Source organism: Dermacentor silvarum, chromosome 1 (assembly GCF_013339745.2).
Source record: "Dermacentor silvarum isolate Dsil-2018 chromosome 1, BIME_Dsil_1.4, whole genome shotgun sequence".
NCBI classification, from domain to species: domain Eukaryota; kingdom Metazoa; phylum Arthropoda; class Arachnida; order Ixodida; family Ixodidae; genus Dermacentor; species Dermacentor silvarum.
The window spans coordinates 326,904,619-326,923,372 of record NC_051154.1 but is presented as its reverse complement, the minus strand read 5'-3'; the positions used below and the strand labels follow the sequence as shown (position 1 = coordinate 326,923,372).

General features: G+C 47.2%; 3 protein-coding genes and 1 long non-coding RNA gene across 6 annotated transcripts in view; 2 read left to right on the top strand and 2 right to left on the bottom strand.

The window, feature by feature from the left end:
- LOC119437340 (uncharacterized) overlaps nucleotides 1–18,754 on the top strand; it is a 583,955-nt gene that overhangs the window by 83,964 nt on the left and 481,237 nt on the right. The window lies entirely within an intron of this gene.
- Nucleotides 1–18,754, bottom strand: part of LOC119437342 (uncharacterized) — a 528,585-nt gene that overhangs the window by 237,099 nt on the left and 272,732 nt on the right. The window lies entirely within an intron of this gene.
- LOC125942285 (uncharacterized) overlaps nucleotides 1–18,754 on the bottom strand; it is a 342,786-nt gene that overhangs the window by 259,160 nt on the left and 64,872 nt on the right. The window lies entirely within an intron of this gene.
- The window catches only part of LOC125942287 (uncharacterized), an 83,154-nt gene continuing 76,092 nt past the window's right edge, over nucleotides 11,693–18,754 (top strand). The window contains exon 1 of the long non-coding RNA XR_007464966.1: nucleotides 11,693–11,884. This is a non-coding gene — a long non-coding RNA (uncharacterized LOC125942287). The remainder of the gene's footprint in view (nucleotides 11,885–18,754) is intronic.

Genomic DNA, 18,754 nt, shown 5'->3' with positions numbered 1-18,754 from the left:
CATGCTGCGGCGCCTTGGCAGCGGCCTGTGCTTTGCTTGCGTTGCGACGACGATGGGCTGGGAGCCAGCCACATCCTGCGGCGGCTTCGGGAGAGATTTCTTCGCCTTCGACCATTGATTCTAGTGGCATGCTTGCAGCTGCGGTGGCGAGCGCCGGGCGGCGCGGCGCCGAGAGAGCGTAGTCGTGCTAGGCCTAGGGAACACTAAGGTGCGCGTTCGGAACTGAGCTTCAAAAGGGGGTAAAGATGGGGCCTACCAGGATAAATTTAGTATCCAAATACTACCAGTGACTTGCCGGCGATGATCCGGTAGTGCAGAGAGGACGAAACGGGCATCGACCGATTGAAATTGCATCGATGTCGGGAGCCGCGGGGTACACGTGCGCACTATTCGCCGCCACCTAGCGGTCCCCCCCGAAAGCTACACTAGAAAAAAGGCTGCTCCACTGTCCGCCTCTCATCGCCCTGTGCGTGTCTCGCTGATTCGATGGAAGCTACACGGAAGGTCCAGTAGCGCGAAATGGGCGACCCCACCCACTCTTATCCTAATACACAGTCACCATTCCAAACGTTGGTGCTATCGTGCCCGCTATGGTTAATAACTTTTTCTCTGGCGACGTCACGCGCAGAACTCTGCTGCCATCGTGGCTTGCATACAAGCAATTGCGCAAAGCCCAAAGAGGGCCCGGCCCACTATCACCCCTCTCGACAAATGACCGCTCGATGCGTATGTCCAGCGGAAATTCTAACAAGAATGTATTGAAGTGAACAGACGTGTGCAAGCCTTTTGTTAATCAGCTAACGTCACAATGAAATTTGTCGTGCTAGTAAATTCCACATCATCAAGTATAATCTTCTTTCCGCTAAAGGAGTCACCTGTCGTGATAAAGCGCGTTTTTCTATCTTTTAACAACCGGCCTTTTAACGAAATGTCGCGATGCCACGCACGGTATTCCAGTGCAATATCAGTGACCCGGTACATGACTGAAAAACCCTTAACGCCCAAATACACAGGTAAAGGGCGTCAAAACGTTAATAGCAACCAAACGAAATATCAGGCAGCGACCACAGGGAAAGAAACGACCGAGCCACGTGTTCAACACAGATGGCATATTACAGAGGGTCAGAAAGTACGCAATCGGAGCGGAAGGTTGGGGTCCGCGGTGGCCATGGGATGTAAAGAAAAACAAAGGTATGTGTAAATGTTGCTTGCGCAGGTGGTTATGCTCTTTGGCAGACAAAACTTTTGCGCTTACGCAAAGACACCAGATTCATATTTAAACAAAATTTACTAATGATAAAGTAGGCGCTTATGGCATCATTGTAATAGAAATCCGAAGACAATCATCATCATCAGCCTATATTTATGTCCACTGCAGGACGAAGGCCTCCCCCTGTGATCTCCAATTACCCCTGTCTTGGGCTAGCTGATTCCAACTTACGCCTGCATATTTCCTAGCGTCATCACCCCACCTAGTTTTCTGACAATCATATTAAAAGGCAACTGACACTCGGTGCGCTGATTTCGCACTCATAGGTGGCAGTCTGATGTGATGCACATGCTTGCTGTGGAAAGAGGGAAGCCACTCTTGTTTTTGCCCGCCGTGAGCAAGCGCACAATTGGGACAAGCCCCACCCGGATTATAACAGCTCCCGCCATTCAGTTCGAGGTGATAGCTTACTGATTGTGAAATATGACGACGAATATCTACGCACAGAAGTGCTTTTGAAGCATATATATGTAAAAAAACTAAGTCGTCTTCGGATAAGAGATCCTTCAAGTTTCTATATATAAACATTTACCAGTCACAATATTCAATAATTTATTCAAGAAAATATTGGTAATGTCATTGAGCATGAGGCTAGGCGAAAGGGAAGCAACCCTAGAAACTGACTAGGTGAGCCTTGCGCCCATAAGGCGAACACTGGTAGTGCCTCTGCCGCCTATTTGAAGCTTATAAGAAAGCAGTGGAAAAGCGGATCCGAAACTAACTACATGTATCTACTCTTAATTCATACTTAGCGGCTCACGTTCCCCCTAGGGGACTCAGCCTTTCAGTAAACGCAGCCATGCACCAGTCAAATGTACGATAAGAATACTGCTCAATGGCATGAAACCCTTCGAACAACCTCTTTAGATCTTACCCGTATTATTCGCAATCATTATCAGCACGCTTTTAAGGACTCGCTAAATACGGAACGACAATTGTGCGCATGTGGTGACTTCAGCACGCACGAAATCGCTGAGTTAGAAGCTTATAAATTTAAAATAGATAAGTGAGATTCACGAAAAAAAGTGCAAAAAGTTGCTCCGTGATGGCGTGGACCGCTCGTTGTTTCCAAGGCAGATAATAACGGCGGTCCCGATAAAACCCTTTCCTAGGACAGAGCACAGCCCGCCGCCTCTTTCTAACGTGGTTAACCTTTCCCATGTGAGCATAACTGGGGATGAACTTCGCATTTTATCACGGGGCCTAACCTTTTGTCCTGCAACTGGCGGACATGACGACTTTCAATTGGCTAAAGATTTGGACAACATTTCACGCAACATGCGCCTACGGGAATATTTCCACGACCGCCCATCAACTTCTGACACGCCACCAGTTATGCCTTCTAGCAACCGTTGGACCTCTCCGGCCCAGCGTGATAAATGCCTAGACATGTATATCGCCGCCGTCCAACGTGACGTCCTGAAAACTTATGAGAACCAAAATTCATTTAAGCCAAACATTTCATTAGAAGAAAGGAAAGCTACCACCTCATTGGCCAAACGCAGTGATATTGTGATAAAACCAGCGGACAAAGGTGGCGTCGTGGTAATCATGAGCAAAATGGGCTATATAAGCGAAGCCCAGAGACAAATAAATGACCAGACTTTCTATAAGCGTCTAGACGGTGATCCTACCACAAATTTTAAAGCAATAGTCCAAGATAACATTAAAGGTTTCGTAAAAGCGAAGCCATTAAGCGATAACGCAGTAGGTTCACTCGTCCCATCCCGGGCAGGTTCTACTTGCTGCCTAAAATACACAAAGAAAACTTTCCCGGACGCCCTGTTGCTTCGATCGGGCGTTGGCACTGTCACGGAGCAACTTTCGCGCTACGTTGATGTAATAATCAGCAGCCTTCTATGTACCTTCTCATCTTATCTTAAAGATACGAACCATTTTTTGTTGGACATCGACGACCTCCTTATACCGGAGAATTCCCTGCTCGTTACATTAAATGTGCTTTCACTCTATACAAACATCCCTATAATGTTGCCATTCAGTCAGTAGTTCATGCCTATGACAGTTCGTCTGATGATCCAAAAACCATTGGTAGTGACACACTGTCTACATTATTGAAACTAATTTTAGAGCTCAATAATTTTGAATTTGACGGTTCGCACTGCCTTCAAGTAAGCGGCACATCAATGGGCACTCGCATTGGACCTAATTATGCTAGCATTTTTATGTCTGTTCTGGAGAATGACTTTCTTGGCAAGCGCGAACTAAAACATCTGTATTATAAGCGGTTAATAGATGAAATTTTTCTGATTTGGCCTCATGGTGAAAATGAACTGTTATCGTTTATAGCCGATTTCAATACCGTCCATCCATCGATTTCTTTTTCGCATGAATACTCTCGTTCTACGATTAACTTTCTGGACGTTACAGTTTCCCTATCTAACAACAAACTAACCACTGAACTTTACAGAAAACCAACGGACAGGCATCGTTATCTTCACTTTAAATGTTATCACGTAAAACACTGGAAAACCAGTATACCATATAGTCAGGCGCCCCGCTTAAAAACGCTTTGCTCGGAACAGTCGGGCTTTTATGAAAACTGTGAACTTCGCGAAGCTTTAATCCAGCAGGAATACCCACGTCACAAAGTGGCTGATGCCGTTAAAAGGGCCGATGCGCTGAATCGGAAGGATTTGTTCCGCGCAAAAAAGCAATCGTCCATTCAGACACAATGTACCCTCGTTGTAACCCACTCAGCATCGGTTCCAAACGTCTCGTCAATCCTTAAACATTTCAATATACTAGCACAAAGTGATCACCTTAAAGTTATCTTCCCAGAACCCCCACGGGTAGTCTTCAGACGGTCTAGTAATCTGCATGACATCTGAACGTCATCTAAAACGTGGATTGCTGAGACAGCGTGTTGTCAACCTTGCAAGAAAACACGTTTAAGGCTTAGAGATTGACGCCAACCAAATAAGGGAGTTTTATTAGCCCGATGTTTGGAGCCAATTCGGCTCCTTCTTCAGGGGGTATTCTTCGCAGGTGGCGGTGTGCCGCTTTTAAAAAGTCTATCGTAAGAAAGGAGAGGAATGGGAGAGAGCGTAAGGTGGGGAGACACTTGACAGGGCACCTGTTCTTGACAGACGAAAGAGGTGGTGGGGGGCGACGCGATGTTTTGGTGTTGGTGACCTAGAGCGGGGGGTCCTTTCTTCCCTTCGTCGCATCTGCAAGGCCGTGAACATACAAAGAGGGAAGGATGCCCTTCACGCAGTTTATATTGCCCGCCGTGTTCTGAATGCGCCAGTTTGTCTCTGTTTGAAGGATTTCGGTTTCTTGGAACAAATAGGGGAAATCCCGTCTCGTCGGTGTCGGGCACTGCCGCCGTCTGGGCGACGCTGATGAAAGGGGTGGCATCGGGGGAAGCACCCAAGAATGGGCACTGCCGAGTTGGGGCTCTTGTTTGCCCGTCTCGTCGCTTTAAAGGGGATGCCAATAAATCATCATCACCATCATCGTCGGTGTCTGGCACTGTTGCCGTCTGGGCGACGCTCATGAAAGGGCCTGCCTCGATGGGAAACAAAGAATGCGCCCGGCCAATTCGGGACACACACACACTGAACGAGAAGCGAGGGTCTCGAATCCGGCAGCATTGATGCCTTCAGGTGACATGTGTGGGTTTATATACCAGTTGCCTTCACCCCAAAATGTTTACGTATATAGACGCGACGCCTGCGGCAGAAAGGGTGTTCCACATCTGCTGCCAAGGCCGTGAGTGGTGGCACTGGCTAACACTCCCAGTGTTAGTTCTAGTAGATAAACATAAATACCCCAGAAAGTGGATGGGGAGCCAGTAGTTTTTCGTTTGGTGTCATTTTTCGTTGGCTCCTTATGATACTACAATAAGAAGAAAATAAATATTGTAAGATAAGAAAAAACAACATCACAGGGTCAAAAATATACAGTATATAAAAATCTACAGTGTATAACCTTATACACACACACGAACATATACAGATAGAAGGCGAGGACATGTTGCATAACACTGAGTACCTATACGTATACACGTATGCAGAGTTACAAACGCATACACGAGACCACGATACAGACTGAGATGAGCGGGTGAACATATGAGGAAGATACACACATGAAATAATGCACGCACAGATATACGAGCGTCAAAACCGAACGTCATCAAAAGACGCACACAACCTAGATGCGCACATAAATACAAATAATGGCATCTCGGTAAGGATGCCCGTGCCTTCGAAGATATGTTTGAGTGCTTTCAATGCTTCACGCTGTATCGTTTTCGATGGCCAAGGGCCCACTAATTTAGCGAGAGAGAACGATAGATTAGGATCAGTTGAGTGTAGATGTTATTCTATAGCTGCCGTCTACGCGTAGCGCGTCTGGGGCATTCGAGGAGTACAGATGGAGTCGTTGGCACGGGAGCAAGCCGGGGATGAAGCCCGTTTTATGCGATATGGAAAATGCTTCGTATAAGCTGTCCCAAGGCGTAGTCGATGAATTAGTGTCTGGGTACTTTTCGAACGTTCTACATCCAGCTGGTATTTGAGTTGGGAGCCACTTCGTAAAGGATCCGATTCCTTAGTATCTTCATTAAACCACGTTGACATACACAATTACTTCTTTAGCACTTTTAATAGGGAAAAGCGAGTGCACATCTAGGTCAAAACCAGTCGATACCCTTTACAAGTGCCAACTTGTCCTAGCTATTACTGGAAATGTTTCATCAACCATAAAAGCTGGAACCACTTGGTACTGGAGAACAGTGCCGGTGGCCGCCACTGGTTCTTTTTTTGAATAGTACATAAGGAAATGCACTGGTTAAACTACATGGCTAATACAGATTTAAGAACAACTCCACTTCCGCATTTTTAGACGTCGATGCACGACTTATTTTTATAGAAAAGACACCGGAAAGCTGACAGATTCCTGGTAGAAGCTACTGTACTTCCAACAGTTTAAAGCGTGCGCTCCGAGCTTGTAGAAGTCTTTATTCCACACGTTGTTGCTAATACTACTATTACTTTTTTTTTTTTGCAAGTTGTACATAGGCACTTCGATTCGTGGGCGTTTCACCAATTTTGTCCAAGCTGGGGCCTTGAGATATTCGCCTGACAGTTTAGTATAGCTAAAAATTGTTGCGCAACCCATCATTACCGCATTATATGCGAATCTTGAACTGGTTTTAGAAAACAGTCAGCATCCCAAATACAGCATGGTTAAATTAGCAAAAAAAAAAGAAAACAGTTAATGAGTTCAATGAACAAGCTAGACAACTGCGCGTTACAGCACTTAAGGTATTTTTTTGTTACTGAGATTTAATTAGGTGATATTAATTAATTATTATGTAACTCGAGAAGCACTTTTCTAATTATCAAAGTGTAAATGAGAAAATTGTAGAGCAACATGAAAAACCCCCGATACAGCTTGCTGTTGCTCAATACGTGCTACATAATGTGTTTTTCCGAGCGTGAAAGAAGCCCGCGAATACATGCGGAATTGCCACGCGATTGGCCGCTCGAGACACTTTGCGTGTATTCACGGGCTTCTTTCACGCTCGGAAAAAGAATGTTATGTAGCACGTATTGAGCAACAGAAAGCTGTATCGGTAGTTGTCATGGTGCTCTACACTTTTCTCATCGGCACTTTGATAATTAGGGCAGTAGTTCTCGAGTTATATAAATAATTATAATCGCCTTACTAAATCTCAGTAACGAAAAAATTACCGGCGGCTACTACACTGTACTGGAAACAATACGAACTAGGTTTGCTTCGCGTACCCACAGCCACAGGAATCGAACCCGCAGCCTCCCGCAGCCGAGGCGGGCGCTCTACCACTAGGCCACGTAATCGCATCTGTGGCGTAATCGGACTTGTTCATTATGACTACGGCACCACCTTTGTCAGCAGGCTTAATGACGATGTCATTGCGAGATGCCAGAGTATCTAGTGCTTTCATTTCGTTGATGGACAAGTTGCGGCGGAAGGGTGCTTGGTTTTGATACAATTGCAGAACGTCTCGTTGTACTGCTTTGATATACATGTCTAAAAATCTATCGCGCTGTGAGGGGGGAACCCAGTGCTTGCCAGAAGGTAACGCGTGTTTCGAATCGCTTGAATTGGGCCGGTCATGGAAGTATTCGCGCAAGCGTAAGTTACGGGCGAAATTATCCAAATCTTTCAGTAGTTGAAATTCACTATGTCCACCTGTTGCTGGACAAAATTAAGCCCACGACGTAGAACACTGCACTCATCTGCTGTTAGCAGACTGTCTGAAATATTACAATATTATTCTGCTCCTGATCGGAAAACCTACCAACAGAGGATGACGAAGAAGTACCAGAGTGTACCTCTAGAGGTTTGGTTGGAAGAGGGGCGGCGTTGAATACCTTGTTCTGGCTTCCAGAAGCGCACAAAACACGGTCACGGGACAGTTTCTTGGGTTTCAATGCGTAGATTTCATTCCATTTTTTGGATGCGAATGCCTCTAGTGCGGCGGATTGGCTAGAGGACAAGTTTAAGCTCGCCGCAATTTGACTTTCTTGGTTCATGAATTTCTTACTGGAAGAGCGATAGTGATCCAACACGACACGGGCAGAGGCGTAGCCAGAAATTTTTTTTCGGGGGGCTCTCAAGTTGCAACGCGGCCTCCTCCTTATAAAAGTTGTCGAGGCATCAAATACATGAATAATAACTGCATTGCCATTGCCAATGCCATTGTATATTAGGTGCCGAAAACGAATTATTTAACGCTACGCACAGTCAAGACAAGTAATTTATGTTTGTTTCATAAAAGAATAGCTTCGTATGTCCCAAAATTGTGGCAGTAATAGCTGATATCAATGCTTCCGCGTTTTTTTTTTTTTCTGGTCTATCTAATAAGCAAAGAAAATATCACGCGAACTTTAGAACTATATCAGTTCGAAACCAGCAAAGCAGTGCATGCAGCTGGTATGAAAAACGTAAAGGCCATAAAATGAACAAGTTGACAAATATTTTGATGAATCTTTGTCATTTATCAACCTTGTTTACATTTTTGCACATATGCAACGGCCAGGGAAAAACCTCAATGACGCTGTCCTTCGCGACAATGGATTGCGCAGGAGCAGCTGTTACCGGTCGTATATTTTGAGTAATTGCACCGAAATTATAGTCGCAACAACGAGTACGTATAAAAAGCCGAAGTTCCGCAAAATATACATTAGAAATGCGAAGATAGAATGGAATATACAAATGCCAAGATAAACGGCAAGAAAGTGTCGCGTGAAACCAAGTTCACTGCTTGTATACACAAAACCTCGCAACAAGATATTTAAATATACGTATAAGTCTGCAATAAATCTACGTATATAAGGAAACGTCACTGTATATAATGCGTCAAACAAGACAAATAAACATGTTGCGCAGTCACAGATAGTAAACTTCACGCATACGAGTACAAAGACAGACGATCCAGGCAAGAACAAACCATGCTGCGGTCGCCACAGCACCATGTGGCTAGAATAATAGAAGAAGAATGCAGGAATCAATACGAAAATGCGTATTTTAACTGCCTGCACAGCGGAAACAATTATTCTGCACCAAAAATTAAAGAAGGGTATTGCTTCGTTTCAAAAAAGAAGTAAATACATGTAGCTAAAAAGGAAAGAAACGGACAAACGAAAGCCACAGATGATGCGGCAAGTTGATTTACCTAACATCCGAGTGCGTTTTTGGGAAACGCCGCGTGTGCCGGGCTTTCAATGAGCAACCGGTTTGTCAAAATTGGTTATTGATGTCCCCGTAATTTTTGTATTCCCAGGATAATCTTGATCATGATGCTAACTGTTAGAATAAACGGTGAAAATGTCTGTGGTTTTAAAAGCTAATGAACAGTCATACGTTTTCATAGTTACGAGCTTATATAGGAACGTGAAGGAACAGATATTTTTACATGCATTGACTTTTGCTGCTTCGCTATCTAAACGATAAACTTCACTCGGTGGGGAAGTTTAGCAAAGCGTTCAATAACTTCGGAGACGTTGATGGCGACGTCTCTGTGGGCGTATAGAAGCGCCAGCATAACCATGGGTTCCTCATTGTAAAGCGCAAGTGGTTTTTTTTAGTAATCTCATGTTTGAAAATCTCTCTGCGCTGGCAATGGCACTGGAAGGGTGACTAGAATCTGCGGCAGTTTGTACTAGAACACTCCACGGGCCGATTTTTTCAGCCCGGACCCGGCCCGGGCCCGTTTTTACGTTGGGCTGCCCGCCCGAGCCCGAACAAAACTTTTATGGCGAGACCCGGGCCCGGCCCGGGCCCGGAAATAATCTACGTTACCCGCCCGGCCCGGCCCGCCACCCCTTTACCTTAGGCCCGAGGCCCGGCCCGAGCCCGGCTCGAAACCGGCCCGAGACCGAAAAATACATGTTTGTCAGAGTTGAGACGCCCGAGAATAACTCGCTGCACGTTACATGCACACCACCAAAAAGCCTGAGCCCGGCCCGGGCCCGGGTCAAAAAGCACACGCCGTGCCCGAGCCCGGCCCGAGCACGCGTGAAAAAACTGCTCTACCCGGCCCGGCCCACGGGCCGGGCCGGGCCCGGGCTTTCGGGTAAGCCCGAGCCCGTGAAGTGCTCTAGTTTGTACACATGTACACTCGGCCACAAAATATTGCGGGGGGCGCGAGCGCGTGGCGAAGTGGTCCTCCTCTCCTTCTAGTGGCGCACCCCTGGTGTCGAGACCGACGCTTGCGCGCATGCGCGTCCTTCCGTGACTGCAAGCGTGCATGTTTCCGCGCTTTTTCCTTGCGCGCCGGCGATATCCGAGTGTAGCCGCGAGGTGCGACCAAGCCGCTGCGGCCGCTTTTTGTCGAAACATGAGCGCAGATATATATCGCCCAGTCGCAAACGCAACAAGTCATTTTTTTTCTACGCTGCGCCTTTACGTGGCCAATCTTCAAATTAAAAATTAAATTGTGGGGTTTTACGTACCAAAACCACGATCTGATTATGAGGCACGCCGTAGTGGGGGACTCCGGAAATTTGGACCACCTGGGGTTCTTTAACGTGCACCTAAATCTAATTACACGGGTGTTTTCGCATTTCGCCCCCTTCTTCGTTCTTTCTTTTTAAGGACGGGACCTTCTCCCGCAGAACAGCATGGCAGAGGAATGAACCTAGTATACGGGCTGGCAAAGACTGCGCTGGCTTCTCGCCAATTGTATGCCTTTAGATGACAGGCGACAGAAAAAAGTGAGTGCTTATCCCTGTCGTGTTTCGACAAAAGGCGGCCGCAGCGGCGCGGGCTGTCGAAGTCGCCACAGCGCACCTCGCGGCTACACTCGGATATCGCCGCAAGGAACAAACGCGGAAACATGCAGACTTGCAGTCACGAAGGGACGCGCATGCGCGCAATCGTCGGTCTCGACGGGGAGCGCCGCTAGAAGGAGAGGAGGACCGCTTCGCCACGCGCTCGCGCCCCCCGCAATATTTTGTGGCCGAGTGTACATATAACCTGCAGTCTCCATGAGAGAGGGCATCTATTCCTGTGCTAAAACCTAAAAACACTTCGATATCGTTTCCTCAGCACCACGCTCGACAAGGTAGACAGCCGTCCTCTTGCGGAAGCCACAATTCTTGGTCCCTGGTCCCAGCCGACGTCGGAACGAACTGCTTTAAGAGCGCTATTACGCTTTTTAAAAGAAACAGGACTTAGTGAAAAACTATAGAATGTGCGGACTGATACGTTTCTTTTAGTTTTCTTTTTAATCTTCTTTTGTTTTCTGTCCTTACCCCATCCCCCTGTGCAGAGTAGCCAATCGGACACTTAACCTGGTTAACCTCTCTGCCTTTCACCTCTTATTTTCCTTCCTTCCTTCCTTCCGCCGTTGCACTTTTTTTAAGTCGTGCTGCGTTATAGCTGGGACACCCTGTATATATATATATATATATATATATATATATATATATATATATATCAAGCACGAGAATATGCGGTCGTGGATGCCGTCGCCGCCTGGGTCGCCCCCGTCCCAAACGCACGCTACCAATTTTACGGTAGAGGTTTAGGTTGGGAAAAGATGCGTATTTCTGCAGCCCTTATAGGGAGCACGGCTCAGCATCTGGGGGGAGGGGTATGGGGGGGGAGAAAGAGGGAAATAGTGGGAAGAAGGGGGAAGGGAGAGGGCACTCGTCCAGCTGGAGCCGCTAAGTCGGGCCTCAAGGCCATGGCCCTCCCTGCCCCGCCGTGAATCACCGCTGTTTGGCATTTTCCTAACCGTGCAGCGCTGGAGGCAGGTGTGGAAGGGAAGTGGGGGGAAGGATCACTGGGAAGCGCGATACATCCGGGCACATGCGAGTAGTGTGTGCTGTGTGAGCTTCCCCCTTGCGGCCACAGTCAGACAGATCAGATACGGAGACGCTACGGCACTGGCATGTTTGGTGTGCAGCGATCGCTCGACCCTTCGCCCGGTTTGTCGGCTCGCTTGCTTTTGTGCGGCAGCGGTGATGGCCAACGTTCAGCGCGCGTCTGCTGGTTGTGCTGGGCCTCTACGCTCCTGGCAACTCCTGTAATGAGTGGTTCTCCGGTTGCTTCTGCGGATCGACCGGACTTTGCAAATGCTCAGCGTTCGAGAACAACAAGGTGAGCTGTACTCTTCAGAAATGCTCTCGTGAACCGTAATTCTATTGAACGTCGCAGCTGTAGCGTGCACGCGGGCACTTCGATGCCTTGGAGGACGGTAAAAAAGAAAGAAAAAACCCGAGGAGGGAGCATGACGCCAAGCAGCTAGTCCCGCTAAGCCAGCCTCTTCTAACGCCGACCCATTGCCCCCTTTTCTGGGCCAGACCTTTTCAAGACACTTTGGGGTACGCGATGACCTGTTAGCGGTGCCCTCATCACAGCTGACCGAGGTCACGCGCTCTCCGTTCTACCCTCTCGCGTACCGTGCTCAGAGCATAGAAATTCCCCCTTGCGCATCACGCCATGAGCCTTTTCATTTTTATGATGACTAGGCTTCAAGATGGTCACGTGACGCTCCCTCCTAGCTCTTCCGTGTTTGGCGCCCGTGTTCAGCGAGATTGACAGCAGATATCGATGTCAGTAGCGTCACTGATATTGAAGTGAGCATCTATCTGCCCTTATGGCACGTAGTGTGATAGACAACATTAGTGTTGATGGCTGTGGACAAACCAGGAATTAGGAAGGCCTACGTCCGACAACACAAAACAGCGAGTCGGGCCTTCTGCTGTGCTGTCGTGAATCGTATTTAAAATGTGGCGTTACGTAAAGTCCCGTTTTCCTTGTGCACAATTTTATGAGCGTCCACTTCTGTTTACGAGACACGCCTTCGTACCACACAGTGCCACAGAGAAGGGACCGAGTTCTATCCTGAGCTGCCAAAAAGGCATGCACGCGTACGCCTCCCAAACCAAAGTTCGTGCGCGCCGCTGTGACCTCACGCATGCGCAAACACGCAAATAAGAATTTGCATATTTTTAAAGAACCCTTTAGCACATTGTATCCTCAGGCGAAATACTTCCAGCAGTGCCAAGATCTCTGGTCGTACTTGTTTGTTTCTTGCAAGGCGTTGTGTTCCACAATAAACAAGGAACCTTCTTGTACGTTGTGGGGTTTCGAGCGCTCGCCGTCGGACGCCGTTCCGTTGCGTTTCCGAGAAGTCGTATGTCACTCGCCTCCCTGCCTGCTGACAGCGGGTCATGAAACACTCCGATGTCAACCGGCCACACGGGAAGGGCTCCACCCACTGGCCGACTTCCGGGCGGGATTCGGGCATTGAGGAGAGACCACGCATCCTGGCGCCACAAGGTGTTGCTCTCTGCCGGCAGCGGCCCCTTTGTCCCCCCCCCCGGCCGACGATTGCTTCGGCTCGTCCCGGCCTTGGCGTGCACGCGCACTTTCACGTCGTTTCGATAGCGGCCACCTGCAAACCATTTGGCCATGTTGTCGTGCTTGTTGACCCTGTGTCGAAACCCGGCTTTAAACTGTCGTGTTGTCCTTTCCGGAGAGCTTCGCCTAGTGTCTCCCTTGCTGCGTGCGCGGTCTCGCATTCCCCTAGCTGGGACTGCGGTGGGACGCGTGCACGCAGCGGCGGGTTTGCACACGGAGCGGCCGTGGGGCTCGAACCCGTCCGTGGTGGTCCTCCGGCGGGCGGGTTTCGAGCGTGAAAGCCGTTAGCGTAGTGTGAGACCACAGCGCTTGAGACCCCAATTCAGACTTTTCCCTAAATATTTAGCGTTTGTCGCCCCTCTGCCAGGGCTGTAAATCTCGCCTGGAAGTCTTTTAATCATTGATGTGCTTGGTTCACGATCAAAAAGCCTGAGTGATACTGTTTTTGACGATGTATAAAAGTGTAAAATGATTATGTTCTGTGTTTTCTGTATTTTTGTTGTGATGAAAGCATGACTGTGCATATTCTTTTTGCTTAAACCGCTTACCAAACTGTAAAGGATCAGAGGCCTTTGACGAGAATGTTAAGCATTTAGCCTCTGCCCCTTAAGCAGGCTCTGTAATAAGTATAGTTGAAAAATAAAGGCGAAATTCAAAAAATTTAAACGGAGAAATGCATCACCTACGGCGATAGCTGAAGTACCAAGGGAACCTTGTGCACCAGTCAAGCAATTGTTATTTCGCAATAACGCTACATCATCAAAACGGCCCCGAATAAGTTCTGGAACTTTCTCAGTGAAAAGTGGAGATTGGTGTCGCTGCTGATGGTATTGTAATCACGGGTAGAATAAGACATTACGCAGCGTTGTAATATTTATTGTAATAGTCTAGTTTCAGCGAACGCTTCATGCGCGACCAGTGCCGTAGAGTTGAGTGCTTGGCCAGGATGTGAACTTCATTAATTAAGACTTAGAGATTGACTCCAACCAAATAAGGAAATTTACCAGCCCGACGTTTTGGAACCAATTCGGCTCCTTCTTCAGGGGGTATTCTTCGCAGATGGCGGTGTGCCGCTTTTAAAAGGTCCATCGTAAGAAAGGAGAGGAAGGGGGAGAAAGCGTAAGGTGCGGAGACGCTTGGCAGGGCACCTGCTCTAGAGAGACAAATAGGTGGTGGGGTGGAGGGGGGGGGGGGACGAGTTGTTTTGGTGTTGCTGCCTTAGGGCGGGGGGTCCTTTCTTCCCTTCGTCGCGTCTGCAAGGCCATGAACATACAAAGAAGGAAGAATGCCCTTCACGATGTTTATATTACCCGCCGTGTTCTGAATGTACCAAGACTCCAGTAGTAGCCTTTTTCGCCAGTTTGTCTCTGTTTGAAGGATTTGGGTTTCTTGGAAAGAAATCTTGTGGTCGGCGACGGCGCTACGTATTCGGTTGAATGTTTGACGTCGTTTTCATGTTGTCTGATTCTTTCTTTTAGATTTTTGGTTTCCCCGATGTACGACGCCCGACAGTCTGTGGCACAGCTGATTTTATAGACGACGCCTTGAGCTTGTTCTTTTGGTGGACGGTCTTTTGGTTTAGGAATGAGGATATTCAAAGTGTTCATCGGTTTATGCGCGACTTTGAGGCCTTCTTTCTTCAATATTCGGCTGAGTGCTTCGCTGGTACCTTTGACGTATGAGATGGACACTCGTTTCTGTGGTCGAGGGGGAGTCAACGGTTGGAGGTCTCGTAGTTTGTTTTTCTTTCTTTTTTGTTGTCGGGTTGTTTTTCGAATGAATTCCGTTGTATAGCCGTTCCCTTTGAGTTCGTTGAGAACCGTTCTCCTTTCTTTCTTTTGATCTGATTCCAATGTGCAATGAGTTTCGACTCTTTTCAATAAAGAATTTACGACCGATGCCTTGTGGTTTGCCGGATGGTTGGATGCGAAGTGTAGGTAGCGCCCTGTGTGGGTTGGTTTTCGGTAGACTGAGAATTTTAGATTGCCGTTGGTTCGTGTAACTTGTACATCTAGGAATGGTAACGATCCGTTTTGTTCGCGCTCCGACGTGAACTGTATATCCGGGTCTGTGGAATTTAAATGGCTCTGCAGGTTTTCGACTTGCGACTCCTTCACGATACAGAAGCAATCATCCATGTACCTGAGGAAAACTTTTGGCTTCGTGGAAAAAGTATTCAGAGCTCTGTCTTCGATATTTTCCATAGTTAGGATAGCCATGGTGACGGAAATTGAGGCCCCCATGGGAGTTCCTTTCACCTGCTAGTAGTAGCTGCCTCGGAAGGTGAAGTAGGTATTTAAAGGGCATAGCTCGAGAAGGCGGCAGATCTCGTCTACACTCAAGGGGGTTCTATCGTCGAGTGCGTCGTCGCGTTCCAGGGCATCCCTTGTTGCGGATATAGCTAACTGAATGGGTACTCTGGTGAACAAAGAGATCACATCAAAAGAGACCAGGCATTCATCATCTTCGAGGCGTACATTTGATATGAGCTTGATGAAGTTTTCGGGGTTGCGCACGTGGGATGCTGTCCTTCCGATGAGTGGCGATATAATCTGGTGCAAGTATGCGGATAGTGATCGAAGTGGGGAGCATGAAAAGTCTACGATTGGCCGTAAGGGGATTCCGGGTTTATGGAGTTTTGGTTCCGAAACGTCGGGCTAGTAAATTTCCTTATTTGGTTGGAGTCAATCTCCAAGTCTTAATCAATTTTCCCAACCAGACAGGTAATTCTGTCGAAATGTTTAGCTTCGAACTTGATTAACTATCAGGGAGTGGTCTCCATGTTGCTTGATCTAAGAACGAGTCGCCAAGATGTCTTTCTGCGGCAGTAGTCTCTTGCAACGTTCCTAGCAATAATTTTCGCGCTTCAAATTGGCGATCAATTGTTATTTGAAAACTGCAGGCTAATTTCTATTGTAAACTGATTCAACACAGCATGGTTTCAGAAAGGGCTATTCTACAGTTACGTGCGGCTTGTTTCAGTTACACATTCATATGCTTCGATTCTCGATAATAGCGGTGAAATTGATTCTTTTTAGATTTTAGCAAAGCGTTTGCTAAGTGTAAGGCCGAGCATGCGTCACTGAGGTATGCGTCATTTGTAAGGCCGAATGAATGGCAGCAGTGACAGGTTGTGCTCTGTCAGAAAGAACGGCCTAACCCAAGTTAATGACCGGCTCGTCACGGCTCAGCACAAAATGCGTCGCCGGACACGGAACCTTTACTTCCCTTGGCATACGTGAAAGAACGGACCATGAAACCGATTGCCCCCCCCTCCACTTCGCGCCTAATTAGCCGTGACAGCCTTGACCTCTACTGGCAGCGGGGTGGCACGTGACCATCTACAACTGAGCATGCCACGAGCGGGGAGAGGCCGGCTGCACAGCCAGCGCTAGCAGCGAGAGAACTCCATTCTGGCTGGGGTCTTCTGCTTTCCCATTTTTGTTTTTCCTTCTTTTATTGCACGGAGCATCACGGCCTGTGTGGGCTGTAACCACGCAGTGGTAGAACGGTGAGGCTCCGTACTACGTATGTACGTCCTGACCTCGGCTCTAACACCCAGCTAGGTGTAGACGAGTGAGGGCCTGCCCTTCGCACTCTCCGTAAATGCAGTTCGTTCAAGTTTTTACCACGTTTCCTGTCTGATACTTCACCCCCGCCGAGCTACATCATAGGGACCTCGTCCCTCAACACCACGGAGAAGAAACTTTACTCTAAGGTCCCTCACGATAAATCAGTATTCGAGCTTAGAAATTAGTTGGCATTCCTGAGTATATGTATGTCTTAGACTGCAGCACATACCTGAGTAATCGCGAACAACTTGTGGATGTGTGAGGGCAGCACTCGGACTGTCTTCTGGTCACTTGGGTCATAGGGCAGTACGTGTTATAGGTCATTTGCTGTTCTTTATTATGTGTAAATGATATTGTGAACCCATGTATTTAAATAAGCTCATTCGCAGATGATTGGAGTTTTCTTCCTTCAGATAACTTGTTCTAGCGACCAGGATCACCTCAACACAATTCCAACTAGTATTTCTCATTTACATAAAGTAAATGCAAGTTTCGGATAAAAATAAATACCTTTGAAAATTCTTTATAACCTTCATAGTCGCTCAAACTCTTATTTGCGAGAAAACTCATAAACGCAGTTTTCGAAAATTTTATTACACTATAATATTCCGAAAGAAAGCGATAAGATGAAATGACATCGAGACTGTCCAAATGGCGGAAGCTCGGTTAGTCGGCAAGATAGACTCGAATAACAGCGCGAAAAATTTAGCTTGGAAGTATTTCTCTCAACTTCCCTCAGAAAACGAAGTCCGCTGTGAACAGCAAAAAGTCACTGAGTACGCCGGCGGAAAAACAACCGCCTCAAACCACGGCGCAAATACTTGCACATAATAATTATCTTGCTACTTTACGGCCAAGATTTTTTTTTTTTTGAACGGCAACTATGGTATTCAAAATATTTGGCCAAAATCACTATTTGGCTTCGAACTGTGTGTGTGTGTGTGAGAGAGAGAGATGCATTCTGGCGTCTGTGTACAGTGCTCTTTTTGCGTTTAGTTGTTGTTTGCATTCGCATTACAAACTATGTGTTTCGTATGGAGCTGTTGGAAAATTTGGCTCGATTTTTTTTTTTTGCGACTATTATTTCTTTTTCATATTTTGGGCTGCTATAAAACCCTAGTAAAATCTGCACATGGAGTAACAATACTGCAAATATCCATACATAAATACTCCGCATCTGCCTTATTCAATTCCAAGTCACCGATGTAAGCTTCACGCTTATTGTTCGGAGCCTCTTTTACCGATTGCTATGGAGAATATTTGATTGGCATCAAACAATCGCATCCTGTAAACGTAACAAAAGGCTTTCCCGTGCGGCGCCTGCACTTTCATGTGTCAGCACTTCCTTTTAATGTTTAATTCCTGAGAGAAAGCAGTGTGGCACGCGGACACGTACCCAGGGCGCCCCCCCCCCCCCCCCGAAATTAACCGGCATATACCCCTCTCCTTCGTTTACCGGCATAGTCTCCGGCAGAGTGTCCTTCCTACGTTTCTTTCCTGCGCGAGTGCGTTTGATGTGGTTCCTTGTTTGCCAAATAAAGGAGAGGTGTATCTCACAGGCGTACCTGTGAGATACACCTATTTCAGTTCTCTTTCGCGGGTTTACGCTCCTTTATGGCGAATGTGGTTATTTTTAACGTTTTTTACTAGTACAGCCATCACCCGCCCCCCCTCATTGCATAGAAATGTTACCGAAAAAAAAAACCTGGGTGCGTTTCTCTTTGTGTACGGGTGATGTCCTTGGCATGTCTATTTTCATGCTCTTACAAGCTCAAGAAAATACATGGCCTGACGCGGAAGCGTAATGGATCTCTAAGAGAGAGGAAGAAAGGGAAAGAAGACAGGAGGTTAGCCAGTGAAAATACCGGCTTGCTACCCTGTACTGGGGAAAGGGGTAAAGGGAATGAAAGGTGATAGAAGAAAAAAAATAAGAAAAATAAATAAAAAATAATAAAAATAAAAAATAAAATTCCGCGCAATAACGCGACCCTACGCGCTACAACGTCAAGCGGGGTCGCACAATTCACAAGCC